Raw genomic sequence first — 18995 nt, forward strand, 5'->3', positions numbered from 1 at the left:
GTACATGCTTGGAAGGCGATAACGGACGCGGAGAGTTTAAAAAGGTAGCCAGAAAGGCCTCTCCTACGAAAGGTACCTGTACGGTGAGAGGGCGCCGGGCGTCAGCCAAGTTAGGGGAAAAGACGTCCTACCCCGAGGGAAAGGCAGTACAAATGTCCCGAGGCGAGTCAAGTTCAGAGGGTGTGATGGAGAGGAAGGTGCACGCCGAGCGCAGGTAGGCAGGTGTGGGAGGAGACGGAAGAGGCCGGCAGGAACACCCGCCAGCTAGGGGCCCCGCAGGCCTTGGGACGGGCTAACCCGCTTGGCGTCCTAGGACCAGCAAAGGAGCGCTGCGCTGCAGTCAGCGCGACCCCCAACTCAGCCACGGAGCCCTGTGCAAGCTCTCTGTTATTTCCGCCAAGTCCTTGCCATTCCGAGGCATGCAATCCCGGAAAGCCAGGCACACAGTAGGTGTTCAATAAATGCTTAAGGTATGAATGGCGGCGTGCGTGAACCGGGGTCTCGGAGGTCTGCGGGAGTTCGGCAGATGGCCCGCGGAGGCGCGTGGCAGCGTCCCTCAAGTCTGTCCCGGGCCCGCCCCTGTCCCGGGTCCCCCCGCCCCGCGCGCGGGCCCGTCGCGGCCACAGCCGGGCCGGCGGGAGCCGCCCGCGGGCTGCACTGGGCATGCTCAGACGGCGGCCAGGTCGCGGCGCGAGCGAGCTTCCGTGCCGCCTGCCCGCCCGCGCGACCTACCTGGGCGCCCCGCGCCCCCGGATGCTGCAGGTATGGGTGGCTGGGACCTCCGCGGGGCGGACCGGGGCACAGGCTGCGGCGATCGGGGACACCCAGGGCGCCACCCCACCCCCACCCGGCCCGGGGCGCGGCGGACACACGGGAGGACTAGCGGGAGGGCTGGCAGCCCCGGGTCCCCGCGCCACGTCGGGCATCCGGAGGGGGCGCAGGCCGAGATCACCTGGCGGGGCTGGGGCGGGGCGCGGGCGGGGGCGGCGCAGGGTTGGGCGTTCAGGACTTGGCGGCGCGAGCGTGGGCGTGCGCTCCAGTCTGGCTGAGTCTTGGGGCCCGCGCCGCGGTATCCTTAGCCCAGCCGAGGGGGCGCACCGCCTCGGGGAGCCAGTCCTCCGCGGCCCCCGGGGCTCGCCCCCCTCCCCCACGGGGGGGGATGGCAAATTCGTCTCCCGATTGCAAAAACGGCATTTCCTGGGCCTGGCACGAACTCCAGAGCCAAACCAATCCACCCCGTTCTGCGAGCGACCGGATGGCTTCTCTGTTAACTTGCGGCGGTGACATTGCTGCGTTGTACTAAGGGAGAACGCTCCCCGGAAACCCTCGCCCCCGGTTGCAGCCACCCAAACTTATCACGAACTTGACGGTTGCCTTTAAAAAATTAATGGGAAGTTAAGACAACTTGACACCTGGGTGTTCTATGAAGGTGCAGGGAGCTCGTGGTTGGGAAACGAGAGACCTAGGTATAAGTTGGGCTCTTCCCCTTGGCCAGCTGGTGACCTTGGACGAGTCGGTTAACCTCCCTGATCTTCCATTTCCTCCCTTGCGTGCAGGCAGTGATAATGCCCACCTCGCCTGGTTGGTGGTGGATTAAGTAGGATAAATGATGTGGAGGTGTTTGGCTCCGTGCCCGGCACAAAGCAAGCGAACAGTTGGTGTGATGTGATTTTAATTCAGTTAGAGACCCTCGTGGCTCCCATTTCGTCAGGAAATTAGAATTAGGCAAGCATTTTCGGAGCCTGTGTTTGTGCCCCGGAGAATGTCTGCTGAGGCTTTGGAAAAGCGACTCAACAGAGCGGTGGATGAGCAGAGAGCCTCCTGTTTAAAGGCAGTCTGGAGTTCTGAAACTCCAGAAGTGGACACTCGGGCCCCCACTTACCGAAAGAACTGTTTTAGCAAGATGATCAGTCTTGCAAATGGGAAGCCCGATGACTTGGAAAGCCTGGCTGGGAAGATGCCTATGTTGCAAAGCTCCCAGGCCTATCCTTTAAGTACTTGGGCTTCTCACATTGGGTTTACGCCTTCTTTGCGTGTGTGTGTGTGTGTGTGTGTGTGTGTGTGTGTGTGTGTGGCGGGGGGGAGGGGGGGAGGATGCCCCTTGTGCATTATAGGGCATAGAGCAGCCTCGCTGGTCTTTGCTCAGTCGGTTCCGGCAGCAGCTCCTTCCCTGTGACAAGCAGGAATGCCTCCATATATTGTCCGGGTTGAAGTGTCCTGCCTTTCAGTAGACTCAGTTGTGACAACTTCTGCTTTCTGTCTACCTCGGTTATCTGAGAATTTCATCTGGGGCTTTTCATGATAATATGGAATCTTTGCAGTTAGTTACCTCGTATGTAGAGTCGTACAGTGTATATAGATCATCTCCTTTCGGCTTTACAGTCCTCCCTCGGAGGGTGGTGTCACTTCCATTTTATAGAAGAGGAAATTGAGGCTCTCAGCGGGCTCCTGTGACTGGGATGGAAGAACCCAAGACTTCTGGTTCTAGAGGCAGGACTTTCTCTTCTAAGATTGTAGTGTAGAAAAATCTCACATAGATGTCTTTCCCTGATGATTAAGCCAAGATCTAGACTATATTGGAAACCGGAAGCCTGCCTGAAATTGACTAGTTGAAAATTAACAATGATAAGCTATTATCTGGCTGGGAGTAGTCCATTTTAGTTAAATATTCTAGTATATGAGCAGTCCCATAAATCCTCACATACAGTTAATGGAATACCAATCTGTCGAGACTTAGAATAGAATAAAACATGCCTAATACTCTATATCGATCTGGGTAGTCTCTGGTGATTTGTCTTCTCCAAAGACTAGTGTATGCAAATTAGACATGAATGGCATACTGGAGGTCAGATTACTGAGGGCATTGGGAAGCGCCCAGGCGAGCCTTTGAACAGATGTTTCTGTTTGGCAGCTGCAGGGCTGTGGGTAGGGAAGCCCGGCGAATAAGCCAAGAGACCCCAACCTGGAATTCAGGTTCCACTTCCCTGCAGCTCAGGCCAGATCTGAGTGTGGCCCGGGCTCCGGGTTTACCAAAGAGCCAAATCCAAGACCCCAGCTTGAAGTCCCCCTTTTATCTGATCCCATAGCAAAGGTATGGTAGCTTTTGATTTGCTTACAAATCATATCATAGGCAAATCTTATTCCCAGGAGAATTTGACGTCTAAGTTGGTATAGTCCCAGTCCTGGGATGGTAATTGCTCTCAGTGTTTGTTGACTGTGACCTGGAAGTTTAACTACAGTGTTGTTTCCCACTCCCTGCCCCCTAAGACACACACACACACACACACACACACACACACACACACACACGCTGGCAAAGACTGAGTGAGACCAGAAGCCTTCCGAGCTACATACAGGTCCATAAACACAAGGGACACTGGTTTCTAGGATGGGCACAACCTGCTGGAGTGACCAGAAGACATGGAACACCCTCTTTCCTTCCAGGTCCGAGAGACAGGCGTGTTGGAAAGGGACCGCTGATTTGTGGTCCCCTCTCTTGACCATAATAGCAGGGCTCACCTTCCTGCCCCGGTCGGTCAGTTCCTGGAAAGCAAAGGCAGCCCTTTTTCTCTCCTCAGGCTCTGGCAAGGCTGGAATACTGATGGGATTCTGCCTACCCTAGCCTGGCTGACTGGGCTGGCGGGTATTGGGGGCCGATGCTATGTTACTTTTACCCCATGCTACAGATGAGAAAGGACTGGATCCTATGCATATTGCTCTTGTCTGGGCCCAGAGACGCAGAACCCAGAAGTCTTACGCCTCTGGAGTTTCTGCTAGTGTCGTTTCTGTAGCACCCGAAGCCACCTCTACCTCCAAGTTACCTGGTTATCCTAACGCCCTCACAAGTGCAGATCCAACAGCAAACACAGATTTTATTTGGTGAAGTCTCTACTGTGTGTCAGGCCCTAATGCTGCAGAGCTGGAAGCCGAGTTGGGTTGTGAAAGTACCATAGTGAGCTTGCGAAGACCTTATGCACATGCGCCTGTGTCTCCATCTACCCACCCATCTCATAGCTGCTTTAAAGGAGGATCAAGGTAGACGCAACTCACACGAGGGGTGGCAGCCACGCATCCACACTGTGTTTGTTTTCTCTTTCTGCTGTCACCGAGTAGCTGACCAAAGCAGCTTACGGAGGAAGGGTTTATTTGGGCCCCCATAGCGTGGTTCATTATGGCAGGAAAGTCGTGGCTGCAAGAGCTTCAGTTATCTGGTCCACAGCCAGCAAGCAGAGAGAGATGGCCGACCCCAGATGCTTTCTTCTTTTTATGTAGTCTGGGGCCCTGGGTCATGGAACAGTGCCAGCCACATTGTGAGTGGTCCTTCCCGCTTTAATTAAACCCATCTAGAAGATGCCTGGCAAGTCAGCCTTGCCCCCTATGTGATTCGAGATCCTTGTCAAGTTGAAGGTCATTGCCAGAAAATACACCAGGACGCGTACGTCTTAACGCAGGCTAACGCAGGCGTTATGCCTCCAAGGTAGTTGGCGGTCAGAGTAATTGGGATGCTCCCTAGTTGCTGAGTAAGGCAGACTTCACCGTGTGTAAGGTTAAATGTTGATTTTCCTTTCTTCCCTCTGCATTGGAGCCCCTTGTCCTAGAGATGCCTCTGGGTGTCTATTATTACAAATTAACGTGGCTCTTACTGGCCACCGGGAGCCTGCTGGAGTGCTGAGGCCTCACAGCCACTAGCTAGCCACGCTGCCTCCCCAGGAAGGCCGCGCGGAAGGCAGGTGAGGGCAAAGTCCGTCTGCCCTCCATGTGTCCCTCAGTGGGTGATACTCCCATTGGCCTCGCCATCTGTGCCTGCTGGGCAGCTACCTAGTCAGAGGTCATAGGGAGTCCTGAAGGCCATGGGTTGTTCTCCCTTACACTGGGGTCAGCGGGGCTCTGCTGACAACATCTTCTGAACCAAAGACTGGACTCTATCCTGCGGAAAAAGAATATCCGAGCAGGTGCTCTCTTAGACCCGGGGAGGGGGGGGTGTTTAGATATTGAGAGTGTGGAATTTCTGAGGCTCTGGGATGGTGTATGTGGAACGTTAGGACAGAAGCTCTGGAACTGGGGTAGTTCTGGAAACTGCAGGCCCCTGATAAGCTGTCAGTATACACCAGCTTTAGCAAGCATGTGTACAGCTTGCCCACAGTAATACATCTTCAGTGCTGTGTCTCTGCTACTGAAGCCCGGGATGCTTCCCTGCTGCTCTGAGACCCAGTAACTCCCATTTCACAGATGCATTGAACAAGGCTCAGAGATGACGGTAACTTCCCAAAAGGCCCTACAGTAGCATGGTGGGGACTTGAACCCGCATCTGTCCCCTAGACTGATTACACACCTGTAAAGCAAAAGTCATCGCAGAATTTATTCCTCTGTTTACAGGCTTTCTTAAATGAGCTAATGAGGGGCTGGAGAGAGGGCTCAGCAGTTAAGAGCACTGACTGCTCTTCCAGAGGACCTTGGGTTTAGTTTCTAGCACCCACATGGCAGCTCATAACTGCCTGTAACTCCAGTTCCAGGGGCCCCGGCACCCTCACACAGTATACATGCAGGCAAAACACCAATATACATGAAATAAAACAAAAAAAATGAGCTAATGAGCCCCTAAAGTCTGGGACAGTGAAAATTCCTTCCCTTCAGTATGGGACTTTTGGAGTCACTGCTGAGTTGCTGCCCTATAGAGGTTGACTCCCAAGTCAGGACCACCCGTTCAACTTCCTCTGGACTGAAGGAAGGCAAGATTCAGGTCCTGGAGGGCTTTGCTGGCTGGGTGCTGTGTTTATGAGCCGAGATGGGCGTGGGTGTGGGGTGGAGCTCTGGCCTCTCTACCCGCCTCTCTTAGATGAGTCAGCTTTGAGGGCCGGACCAGAGAGGCAGCAGTTTGCTGGCAGCCATCCCCTGCCCACTCTGGGCACTTGGCTTGACCTCTCACCCACTGCATCCCCTTTCTGTGTCTGGCTGGCAGATGAATGCGTGTGGTTGTAGAGCATTACAGCGTCCAGGGGCAGGAGAAACACGCAGATGGTGCTTCTCCGAGAAGCAGCTGTCACCACACCACAGTGGCCTCCATGTGTTCCATCACCCGTCCAGTCTGTTCCCTGTAGCCACAGGGCCCCAGTGCTCCTAGAGTAAGGATAGAGCCAGTCTCGGTTCTAATGCACTTGCAGCTCTGTGTCCTGGTCCTGCGGCCTGAGACTGACAGGGCTAGCGAATGGCTTCCTTCCACCCAGCTCAGCTCAGCCCGGGGCCTCAGCTTGGAATGTTCAGTCTACCACAACCTTGCCTTGACAGCCCTTCTCACACTTGGCAATTTTGCGGTTGTTTAGTGTGGTTTGCATTTAGTACCTGTGTCTCCATGTGGACTGGGAAACCTGCTGCCAAGTCAGGCTAGATCTCAATCCCTCCCTCCTCCCCTCCCCCTCCCCCCTGCCTTTCCCCCCTTTCTTCTGCATTTCTCCCTCCCTCCTTTCTCTGAGCTTTACTTTTAACTTTATTCTGCCCTAATCAGACTTAAAGAAAAGTTACAAGAGAACCACTCAGAACTCCCGTGTCCTCTTGCCCCAATCCCCCAGTCCCCATTACCCCTTTATCCCATTTATCACACCCTTATGTGTGCTAGCCATTTGAGGACCACTGATAGGCCCTTCCCCCTAATAGATTTATTTCCCAAGAGCAGTCACATTCTTCGACATAACCACAGTACACATTTTATTCTTCCTTACAGTTGGAGTGCAGAACTCACAGGTGTATAACCTTTCCATACACTTGCGCTTTGTTCGTAGTAGCTCCACCGTCCTCCCTTCGCCTCCTCCTGTCTGCCGCTGCTGCCTTTTCCTCCCTACCCATAGTCCCTCTTCCACTTTCATAGTTTCAGATGTGTGTGTAGAGAAAGATTGATGTATGAGAAAAAGGATATTTTGTTGAACGAATTTTTCCTTATTGATTCTGAGATGGGGTCTTAATCGAGGCCCAGCCAACTTCAGTCCTTGTTTGCTTGTTTGTTTGTTCGTTTTTGAGACAGGGTTTCTCTGTAGCCCCGACTGTTCTGGAACTCCTCACTCTTTTAGACCAGGTTAGCCTTCTGCTTCTGCCTCCCGAGTGCCAGATTTAAGGCACGCGCCACCACTGCCCAGCTAACCTTAATCTTTCTATGCAGTTGAGGATTTCAGGTATGAGCCAGCACATCCAGTTTTTGTACCGTTAGAACCCAGAGCTTCAGGCTTGCTGGACAAGTATTCTATCCAGGGAGCCCCATCTCCGTTCCTCTCCTCCACCAGTATAGCTTTTAGACCCACAAAATTAATACTTGCGGCACTGCTGCCTAATCTGTAAACATATGCCTTTAATCGCAGCACTCAGGAGCCAGAGGCAGGCTGATCTCTGTGAGTTCTAGGCCAGCCTGGTCTACAGAGCGAGTTCCAGGACAGCAGGACTGTTTCACAAAGAAATACTATTCCGGTTTGGAGGGCAGGGGGCGCACCTTATTTTTTGTCTCTTGCCTCACTAAGGTCCTTTGTGGAGCAGACAAATCCTCTGTGGTCGGCTCAGTGTGATACGCTCCGGTTAGCGTGTCTGTTCGAGCTGGCTTGCCTGCAACCTTGGCATTTTTGCTGTGCACGGGTCAGTCATTTTGCCACAGGTGCTTCAACTTTGGCCTTTCAGTTTCGACTCACTACTGCCCTAACGTCAGGCACTGTGTGTGGACAGGCCAGGGTTCCCAGCAAACACTTGGTGAGTCCAGAGGGGAGTTTCGCAATGGTGGAAAGCGAAGCAAGGGTCCCGGCTTTCGGCATCCCCAGCCCTTGACTTGCTGAGGGCTGTTGGTGCCGTTTGTTGTAATCTTGCTATAAATAGGTTTCAATACCGGTATTTTTGCCATATCCTTACTCTCCAGAAGGGTGGGATAGTGAACCTACTGTTGGCGCAAGCAGCCTCAATAATGGGTAGGCAGGTATACTGGAGAGGCCAGTGGCAGCCGTGATGAGGAAGGAGATTCACTCTTGAGGTCCCCCTACCTTGAAAATAGCATCTTCCAACTGCACCTTTGACTTCTCTGGATTTGGGGCTCAGGCATAGCACCCAAATAAGAACATTTTGAGAGTGAAAGAGCAGGTTGTTAATAACCTCACCTGATTGCCCGGCCTTGGCTGGGACGACTTGCTGTAGGTGCTTTAAGGGTGTGTGTTCATTCAGTTTAATCAGTTGTGACTTTGAGGTTGAGATCAGACTAGCCTAGCACACGTCCTGTACTAGAAATCCTCCATCTGGATGAAGACAAAACCTACTGATGTGCTTGGTGTTGCCTAGGGGCTCTGTGTGTTCCCTGCTTTGGTCCCATACCTCTGGTCACTCTCTAAGCTGTTCCTGTCATAGCCTCTTTACAGCCTTCACCTTCTTGCTCTTTCTTGCCTGGAACCTCACTGCAAACTCAGGTTGGATGGAGGGGCAGGGCAGGTTGATGATGTAAGGCCTCAAGGAGAAGCGCGCCTGGTCTGCTGCCTCCCCCGCCCTGCCCAGCAAATTCCAATGGAATTCAAAGGCCAGATGTGTAAGCAGGGCAGAGCAGGAGGCCTCTGTCTCCCTAGATGAGGGTTTCTTACCCAACCACGCGCAGTTCACAGCCCCCCCCCCCCCCAGCTTCAGCTCTGTGATCAGATCCACTGGCAGAGGCAGGCAAGCCGGTGGCACTGGGGACTTAGTTACAGTGACTGGGTTTTTCAGTGCCCAGTAGGTACAGACAGGTTTGGATGCAAAGCAACCAGGCAGAAAGGCATCCTAGAAGGACCCTAGTGACTGTTAATCCAGGGTCATTTATCAGGAAGCCTCGATGCCCAGTGTCAAATGTGCACAGGGCAGGGGCAGGCTCCAACGTCCGTGTAGTCAGGCCTTTATCCAGCCCCTAAGAAAACACTAACCAGAGCTCCTGGGTTCAGAAGTCTTGTACGATGGAAATGTGCAGTTACAGAGCAATTTTCCGGAGAGCTGGCCAGGTAGGCTTCAGGAACATCATCTAGGGAGGCATGATTTGATCTCAAAATGAATAGGTACCGAAAGAGGGCTGGGCCGATGACTCAGTGGCAGAATGATTGCCAGGCATCCACAAAACCCAGGGTTCAACGCCTTAGGACTACAGCAACGTAAACCAAAACAAAACTTTTTTTTTTTTTTTTTTTAAAAAAAGTCCTTTTCCCAAGCTCAGAGAGGCAAACACATTCAGCTTTGCATCTCATTTTATAGGACAAAATGTCACAGTGTAGAAGAACTTCTGGGGACTTTAAGGCAGCCTTGTTTCCTTCTCTTAGAGATGGAGGTCCTAATGGGATTTGGCATTCTCAAGGGCATTCAGGCACATAGCATGGCTGGGACCCACATCTCAGGTCTGGGGTGCGTTTTGTTTTTTTAGGTCAACTCCAATGGAGCGTATCAGACAGACTGTATATTTTTACTTGTTAATAACCTTTGGCATTTCTCTTACTATGTAAATAAGTTTGCTGTTGCCTTTGGAGCAGTTAGATATTTCTCGTTCTTTTATATAGGGGCTACTGGACTGGTGGGAATTTTTCTTTTCCATTTTCACATACATTTTTAAAGGCTAGATAAACTTTCCATGGACTCTCTCTAGTCTGTGGCTGTGTTCCTCAAATTCAGAACATCGGAATCCCCTGGAGGACTTGGTGAGACTCGGGCCGCCGGGCCACATTCTCTAAGCTCTGTTGGCCTGACTCAGATCCGTGGTGGGCCGGAGCGCCTCTTTGCTGCTGGCTTTATGGAAGCCACTGGTTTGAGGAGCTGAGCTAGGACAGGCAATGGTGGAAGAGGATAGCTCAGACCTTGCAGCCAACTGACTCTCCCATGTGCTCTGTCTTTTCTCCAATGGGTTCACACTCCACCTTTGACCTTTGCGTTCTCCCCAAGACTCCCTCCCTTCTCCAGGTCACCCCACCACCTCTGCCTCTTGCCCCGTCATGCCATAGGCGTGTGAAGGAGCATCCTCGCCTTCCGCACTCATCTTCATCTTCCGGCTCTGCGCTCCTTGCTTTCTGTCCTCCAGTCAGAGAAAAACGAATGTGTCTGCTGTGGACTTCGACTTTTTTTTTTTTAACCTATTACCACCTGAAGGAGAAAAGGCTCCTCTCCCTTCCTGCCAGGTCTCTGCCCAACGTCTCTCTTTCCCTCCAAGGGTCTTGGAGGGACAGTCAGCAGAAACCAGGAAAGCGTGGTTCTTTTTTTTTTTTAATATTTATTTATTTATTATGCATACAATATTCTGTCTGTGTATCTGCCTGCAGGCCAGAAGAAGGCATCAGATCTCATTTCAGATGGTTGTGAGCCACCATGTGGTTGCTGGGAATTGAATTTAGGACCTTCAGAAGAGCAGGCAATGCTCTGAACCGCTGAGCCATCTCTCCAGCCCGAAAGCGTGGTTCTCACCTCTCAGGACAGACTTGCCATTCACTTCCAGTTCAGATTTTTTGTTTGTTTGTCCCTGTCCTGAGGTGAAAGCCTCCTTTAAGGAAAAAACGGTGGTGAAAAATTGGAGAGGTTAGAATTTTCCATTTTTAAGTTGCGGCACGCGACGCTTGTCTGCGCTCTGTGCGCCACCATGCAGTTCGTGAACCGGGCAGGGGGCTGGAGATTGAAACACACAAAGATACACAGACAGAGAGACAGAGACATGGGTCATCCTTGAAGGAGAAATGCCCCAAGAATGCCCCCTTTATTGTGGTCAGGGCAGCTTATATAGAAATAGCCACGCCCCAGCCAAATGCACCAGAAACCACTCTCCTGCCATCAGGAACTCCTTGGGGGGGGGGGTGGTCTCGAGCTTGGAGCAGCTGTAGGCACTCAGATCAGAGGAAAATAAGTTGTTTACAAGAAATTCAGGCTCTGGGGGTTCACTGCTCCCAACATTAAGCGTCCAGGGTTGGGGCGTTAAATGACTAAATGCATTTGCACTGTTGTACAGTGGTCACTGCCATCCACAAAATCCCAGCCCCCCCCTTGGGAATGACAGTCATTAAGCGACAGTTTCCGTAAGTGCGACTCTCTCTGTAGCTCCCACGACTGCCACTCCAGTTTCTGTGTACAGATTCAACTGTTCTGTGCTGCAGCGCTTAGCATGGTGACACACACCTTTAATCCCAGCCCTCAGGAGGCAGAGGCGGACAGAGCTCTGTTGAGTTTGAAGCCAGCCTGGTCTGCAGAGCCTGTTCTGGGCCAGCTAGGGCTGTAGAGCGATGTCTGAAAAAAAAAAAAAAATGAAATCAAGCTTCATTCGTGTAATGTACGTCAGGATCTCCTTTACAGTACCAAATGCCGTTTCGTTGTGTGTTTTGTTTATTGTGTATCCGTTGATAGACATGTGGGTCGCTTCTGCCTTTCGGCTGTTGCCAGTATTTCTGGAAGCTTGGGAGTGCAGGCAACACCATTCTGATTACCTTGCCTTCTCAGGTGACTATTTAGGCATTTATTTGGCAGCCACACCCGGCCATTTAACCGATGCTGCTGTTGCTGTGATGGCCACGGACTCCTCTCTTGTGAAAACCAGGGCCTGCTTCTCCTCTGTGAGCCCTTTCCTTCTGTGGGCGACCATGTGGGAGACACTCCTATGGTAGGGCCTCTGCCATGCCATTCTCCTCTACCTCCAGCCTGCTTGGCTCCCCCACTGTTGCGGGTTCCTCCATGCCCTTTCCTCCCAGTCCTGGGGGCCCTCCTGTGTTAGCCACCTCGTCCTTCGTTGCTCTCAGGTGTGAGCCTTTGGCTTGGTCAACACTGGACATTTCTGGTCTTGTATCTGTCATGCCGAGCATCTCCCCATGTGTGTCCCTAAACCTTCAGCATGTCCAAAGCTGCTCACTGCCTTCTTTCCGCGAAAATGTCCTGTTGCCTGGTGTGGTAGCACACACCTTTAATCCCAGCATTCCAGAGACATTCATTTAGCCCCAGGATCAATGCTAGTTCAAAGTCCAGCCTGGTTTATATTGTGAGTTCCAGGCCAGGAAGGGCTACATAGGGAGAGTTTGTCTCCAAAATCCCAGCCTTCCAGTGTCTTGAGAACGTTAAAGTCACCTGCCCTAGACAGATCTTGCCCATCGTCCTCCACCCCACCCTTCTACCCCTTTATCAAACCAACTTTCCCCCAACACTTTCCCATTGTTTCTTTCTTTGCCGACAGCCCCCTATGCTGTACCCTCAGACCCCTCCTTACTGTTGTCCTCCAGAAAATATCCCGCCCAAAAAAGCATATGGGTCAATCCCATTTTCGACAGACTGTGTATGTGCTGGTGACATCTCTTCTTGCCTTCTGCCATCTTTCCCCAGCACCTCAAACCATGACTCCAAGCCAGGCTTCCCCAGCTTCCATGTTTTAATGGGGATGCCCATTCCCTTGGTCATAACTGAGTTCTACATTCTTTTTTTCTTGAAGTTCCCAGAAGATGCTGAGGTGTGGCCTACACGACACCAACAGTGGCTCAGGTGGACCCTAGGATACACCTGTTTTATAAGGAGTACTATTTTCAGGCTATTAGCTTGTCAGAGTCTATGTGTGGGTGGGCATGTGTGTTTGTGTGGGGCTTTGTGTATGTGTTTGTGTATGCGTGCATAAGCATGATTGTGGAGGCCTGAAGTTGATGTGTCTTCCTCAGTCACTGGCCACTTTATTAATCGAGATCGGGTCGGATTGAGCCCTGAGGATACCACTTAGGGCTAGTCTGCTGTGGGCGTTTGAAAGAGAATGGCCTCCACAGGCTCATATATTTAAATGCTTAGTCCCCACTTTGGTCACTGTTTGAGAAGGATGAATGGATGTGGCCTTGTTGAAGAGGTATGTCATTAGGGCAGGTTTTGAGGTTCCAAAAGGCTCCTATGATTAGTGCGCTCTCTCTACCTGTGTCTGTGGACCAAGGTGTGAACACTCGGCTGCTACTTTGTTCCCACGTCATGAGCCCTAGCCCTCTGAAACCATGAGTCAAATCCAATGCTTTCTTTTGTAAGTGGTCTTGGTCGTGGTGGTGTATCACAGCAATGGAGGCAGCTGGTGCAGAGGAGCCCTGTCTCTGCTTTCTGAGTGCTGGGGTTGCAAGTGGCTGCTATGCCTGTGGGCTCTTTGTTTGGCTTTAGGGATCCACACTCCTGTCCTCATTCTCGCAGGACAAACGCTTTAACCTCTGAGCCATCTCCCCAGCCACTGCAAGGATCTTGACGTTTTGTGTTGGAAGTTTCACCTTTCCATCTTACAGAAAGTTGATCGTAAGTGGCTGTAATCAGGAAGGAAGATTCTTTGCCGTGGGTGATATTAAAAGAAATTCTCAAAGACGTTATTTTCTTAGTCATAGGCTAAGTGGGTTGAGCCTCTTTGAAAGGGTATTCCCTTGTGGGGTTCCTGGACAGAAGAACCCTCTTACTCGGCTGTGCCCCAGGACCCAGCATGTCAGGGAGAAGGGCTTCTAAGCCTTTTGACGGGAGGACAGGAATGCCCCAGGGTCTCCTAGGGAGAGGTGAATGAATATAGGAACAAGATTCCGGGTGGAAGACTGATTGGCAGGGGTGCAGTCCTAGGGAAGATGCTGTCAGTCATGGAAGAGAGAGGCCTGACACTGGCTCTTTTGAGGGACCCTTTAGACCTGTCTTTTGAGCCTCATGAGTTTCTAATTGAGAAGCCAGTTACAGGGAGCCAGATGTTCTGGTTGTTTATGGAGTGGGAATTCTGGAAGGCTGAGGGTTGTGGAAGTTTGAGCTGGCAGCAGATGGGACTCTGTACATCTAGGAGTCAGACAGCATTTGGGTCTTTTGGTGGGGGGCAGTTAAATTTCAGGTAGGGACCTTGGAGTTGGGTGAGGAAATGAGGTGGATAACAGAGAGAGGGGCTTCCCAAACTTCCTGACCCCCTGACCCCTGTCCTTGAATGCGGTGCATGGCGCCTGTCAGCGCTGTATGCACCGCCATACAGTTTGTGAACCACAGGCAAGGGGCTGGAGATTGAAATACACAATGACTCACGGGGGGGGGGGTAGGGAGAGAGAGAGGTGATACAGGTAATCCTTGATGCAAGAATGTCGCCTTTATTGTGTTCAGGGGCAGCTTATATAGAGATAGCCACGCCCCAGTCAAACCCACCAGAAACCACTCTCTTGCCATCAGGAACTCCTGAAGGTCTCCTGCTCAGAGCAGCTGTAGTCTGTCTCAGATCAGGGGAAAACACGTTGTTTACAAGAAACTCAGGATCTGGGGGTTCACTGCTCCCAACATTTAAAGGGTTTTGTCTTGAAAGGTTTGCTTGCCAAACAACCCTCTTCTAAGTCCCAACCACGTGATTGTCCCCACTGAAATGCACACGTCTTCTCTCAGTGCCAAGCTGTCACTCAGCAGAGTAGGCTGTGCTCAGGTGCAATGTTCAGTGCTGTGTGGGCGTCCGTTGTGAGCCTGGGCTGGCAGACCCTACCCATACGTGCCCTCTGTGACCCCAGCTGAGCCCTTAATAGCTGTTTACTGTTCTGCACTTGAGGAATGACAGGGACACACCTACTTCATGAAGTCACATGACAATCCCTGATACTCACATTGATTACTCTGACATTGCTGGTTGTCACTTTCTGCTTGTTGTGGGATGTAGGTCCCTGGTGTGAGCTAGCAGCCTTAGGGGTGGCGAAGGCTACACTTTGTGCTTGCTGCCTGTGCTGTGGAGGCTAGCCTTAGCTCCTTGCATGGACGGTGACAGCTACCAAAGATGGCAGCTGGCCACGGAGAAGAGGGAACTGAAGATCTAGGGAGCCGGCATCGGGTTCCTAGCAGAGCCTCTCTGGCTCCAGTGAGAATACAGCACGCGTGGATTTGCAGGCCTGGAGTGGGACTCAGACGACTTCATCTCTAGCAGGCACCTTCCGGTTCTGAACTGTTGGTTAGAGAGCACACCTAGTGCTTTAGAACTTGCTTTATGGAAATGGGGACAGGAGAGCGCACAGTACTGAGCCCTAGTATACCGGATTTTCCTGGCTCTTCATACCTAGGTTACTAACCTGTAAACTAAGCACAGTAAGGGATTAAGAACTGAAATTAAATTAGAGAACTGCAGTGCACACTGTAATAGGAAGACATTTATCTGGGTGTGGTGGCACATCACTTTAATCCAGGGACTTGGGAGGCAGAGGCAGGTGAATATCTATGAATTCAAGGCCAGCCTGGGCTATGTAGTGAGACACTGTCTCAAAATAAATAAATTAAAATAAAAATTATGTAAGGGTTGGGGAGTGGGTAGTTCAGTTGGTCACGTGAGCTAGCATGTCCAACGCCCTGGGTTCTGTCACCAGAATCCAGCATAAATAAGCCAAGGATGGTGGCACATCACTCAGGAGGTGAAGGCAAGAAGATCAGAAGTTCTAGGTCACCATCAACTACTTAGCCGGTGTGAGGCCAGCCTGGGCTAAATGAGATCCTGTCTTTAAAAAAAAAAATACTAAAGAGTTCTATAAAGGTTAAGGACTGAGAGCTTTTAGTGTATGATTAGTAGCGTCCCTGGGGTGCTGGGTTCCTATGACAACAACAAACCCATCAAACCAACCCTTATGAATTGTTTACTTCTAGAACTTTCCATTTTCTGTTTTCAGGGCTCATTAAGTCTAGGTAACTGACGCTATAGAAATCCATATTCAGGGGCTGGAGAGATGGCTCAGTGGTTAAGAGCATGGCCTGCTCTTCCAAAGGTCTTGAGTTCAATTCCCAGCAGCCATATGGTGGCTCACAACCATCTGTAACGAGATCTGGTGCCCTCTCTGGCCTGCAGGCACACGTGTAGGCAGATATTGAATGCATAATAAATGAATAAATATTTCAAAAAAAAAAGAAATCCATATTCATCCCTAGGGACTGGACACTCAACTTTACACTCGGCTCCTTAGGGGGGCAGGCGGTCCTGGGTCTGGCGTATGGCGGGTTCACGGGAGGGCAGCTGTAGGCCATGCATCAGGGAGCCAGAGAGAGCTTTGGAGATTGCGTGGGGGTTGCTGGTTGACATGCGTTCCTCAGGGTCACCCTTAGAAGGTGCTGCTTTCTGTCCCACGGAGCTGTGGTCATCTCCGGAGGACAGCCCAGGAGCCAGTGGCACTGTCCCCTCTCTGTCAGCAGTCACCACCCCGCCACACTCCTCCCTCCTCAGCACCAGGCTCACCACACCGGCCCCTGATTAGCAGGGCCTGAGATAGCCCGTCCTCACTTCCCTAAGCACCTGCCCCGCCCTACAATTTAGGCAGAGCAGGGCCTCATTCATGCCGGAGGCACTGTAGGGCAGGGCACCAGCGGAGCTCAGGTGGGAAGGACGTGTCTACCCTGCTGAGATCAGCAGGCTACCTGAGAACCCAGAACTGAGCTGGGGATACGCTGGGGTGTGAACCAGCAGGCCCTCCAGAGAAAGCAGCAGGGATAGAATATACTAGAGGCCTCTAAGGAGCCAGGGCTGGACCACCCAGAGAATGAGGGCCGAGCACTCCGGTTCCTGAGGAGGAATGGAATCTCCGCTAGGTTCCTGCCTTTGCTATAGTCTGAGGGCCCGGATGCAGGAGGGGGTCTGACTTCCGGTGAGCCAGCTCTGGTGAGAGCGGCTGCAGGGGGTCTGGAGCCCGGCTCACTTCAGGTCCTGGAGGACTGTGGAGCAGAACCTAAGGCCAGAGCCATCCTGGAAGAGGGAGCTAGTCAGGCCGGTTGCAAGATGGAAGGAAGGTGGGAGGTGGCAGGCCAGGGAGGGAGGATTAAGATCTTAATCCCTGGTCGCCCATAAAGCCTCAGGTGACAGCATTTCTTTCAAAATTCTACTTGGTTTTTAAATTCTTCTTAGTTCCTTATAGAAAATCACACCGTAGATGTCTGGCTTTTTAAAACCTAATACTTCCATTGTTTTTTGTATTATAAAATTTGTTTTTCTGTTTTGGTTTGTTATTTTGAGACAGGGACAGCCCAGGATAACCCCAGGTTTACTGTATATTCAAAGGTGACCTTGAGCTCCTGAGTACTGGGATTACAGGCATGTACCCTAGCCGCCACCACCAATACCATTATGCCTGATTCATATTGTTTTGTTTTGTTTTGTTTTGTTTGTTTTTTGTTTTTTGACACAGGGTTTCTCTGTAGCTTTGGAGCCTGTCCTGGAACTAGCTCTTGTAGACCAGGCTGGCCTCTAACTCACAGAGATCTACCTGCCTCTGCCTCCCGAGTGCTGGGATTAAAGGTGTGCCACCACCGCCCTGCACCTGATTCATACTGTGAAATTTTCATGGTTCCCTTGTAGCTATTTAAGTTTGGGACCACACTTAAGTGGTCCCCAAAGTTGGCGAGTTGTCAATTAACCTTTTCATTTTTAATTTTCAGTGTAGTTTGTGTGGCCGTGAGGAAGAATGTCACAGCTACAACCTTTCCCGCCTCTGAATGTGTTTCCCGGCAGCCAGTAGGTTCCCGGGAAGCATTTTCTGTAACCTCCTTCTGGCTTCACTGGAGAATGTTCAGGCTGACAGTCCTGCTCACAGTGTGGGCACAGGCCCTGTGTGGGTGAGGTGGCCGCTTACTCATTCACACGTGCGTCTTGCAAACATCTATTACGGGTAGAGATTCCATCTCCTATGGCGAAGCCACTTGCCCCCAACATCTTGAGCTTGACTGGCGGATGTAGGAGTGTTGGATTACCCGTGATGTTCTGCCCTCCCCGTCCTTGTCACAACTCAGGGGTCCCAGACAGCCTGTGCGGCCACACCTCTGCACGGGGAACTGCCATGTGTAGTGGAACCATAGAGACTTGAGGAGGCCGTCCTCTCTTTCATCCGCTTTCGTTCACTTACTCCTGTGCTAAGGAGAAAAATAAAGTTGGACTCTGGGAATAAGGAATGACGTAGAAGGCTATTGATAAAGTGAATTTGAGCAGACACGTGAGGGGAGGGAGAGAGACAGGTGAATATCTGAAGGATGTCACAAGGAGAGGGAACAGCGGGCATGAACCCCTGACGTGGAACAAGCTGGGCACAGTCAGGGGAGCTGTGTCTAGGCAGAGTGAGCATGGTGTATCAGGTGGACGGGAAGTGGCCACAGCCAGATAATGCAAGGCCCTTGGATCGCTAAGGGAGATCTGGAAGCTGCGGGGGGGGGGGGGGGGCGGGGGGCTCCCCTCCCCCATGCCCAATCCTTTGAAGCAGGTTCCCACCCCTTGGGAACACCCATTGAGAACAATGGCATGGATCTTTCTCGCACATCTATGTGGGTGAACAACACCTGGGCCCAGACTGTTTGCTCTTGGGTAAGGCCCTGGGAGTCCAAGTGGGAAGGGCCCCAGTTCCTCACCGTGTGTTGAGGACCCAAGACAGGAAGCTGGTAAAGCTGTGCTGAGCTTCCCAAGGCTGGGACCCTCCATCCTGTCATTACTTAGGGGTGTTTATTTGATATTGTGTCGTTTTAGGGTAGCCAGTGGGTGTGTGTAAACACCGTGGGTTGTTTGTACATATTTAGTCTTTAATCTGTTTAGTTGATCAGATTTAACTTCCTTGTGGGGAAGTAGCCAGCCCTCTGACCGCTGTGGGTGGCAGTCAAGGACATCAGGTTCAGGAAGGGGTTTACACGCCGGGATGGTTTTCCTACCCACAGTGCTTTACCCAGAATGCACTATTGATTGGAGGCCGGGGACTGGGCTGGTTGCCTGAGCCATGGGGCTTATCTTTTACAGACCCACATTAGTCTTCATGTGTTAACTCCACTTCATACACTATCTTTAAAAATTAACTCAAAATATGTTTGATCACCTAAGTATAAACCTAAAGCCCCCAAACCTCTTAGAGAAAGCTGTCGAGATCACTCTTTATTGCTTTGGATGTAGCAGTGGGCTCCTGGCATATGGTACCAGAAGCCCAAACCACAAAGGATAAAGTAGTACATTGAGTTCCATCAAAGTTAAAGCTTTGGGGCATCCACATAAGTGGTGGCAGCCTATAGGACAGGAGAAAGCGTGAATCATAAACCCATAAAAGTTG

At 51.5% G+C, this 18995-nt stretch overlaps 1 protein-coding gene across 6 annotated transcripts in view; it reads left to right on the forward strand.

Annotated features, from left to right (window-relative positions):
• Ptpn3 (protein tyrosine phosphatase non-receptor type 3) overlaps positions 1-18995 on the forward strand; it is a 152826-nt gene that overhangs the window by 37670 nt on the left and 96161 nt on the right. The window contains exon 1 of one of the 6 annotated variants that reach the window (XM_048419868.3): positions 312-446. The exons of 3 other annotated variants lie outside the window; for them this stretch is intronic. The gene's annotated coding sequence lies outside the window, so the exon portion shown is untranslated. Of the gene's footprint in view, positions 1-311; positions 471-662; positions 763-18995 lie in introns of those variants that run through there. 2 more of the 6 variants (XM_048419871.3, XM_085677122.2) reach the window with 2 other exon arrangements.

The sequence above is a fragment of the Myodes glareolus genome, chromosome 16, assembly GCF_982192425.1.
Source record: "Myodes glareolus chromosome 16, mMyoGla1.1, whole genome shotgun sequence".
In the NCBI taxonomy this organism is placed as follows: Eukaryota; Metazoa; Chordata; class Mammalia; order Rodentia; family Cricetidae; genus Myodes; species Myodes glareolus.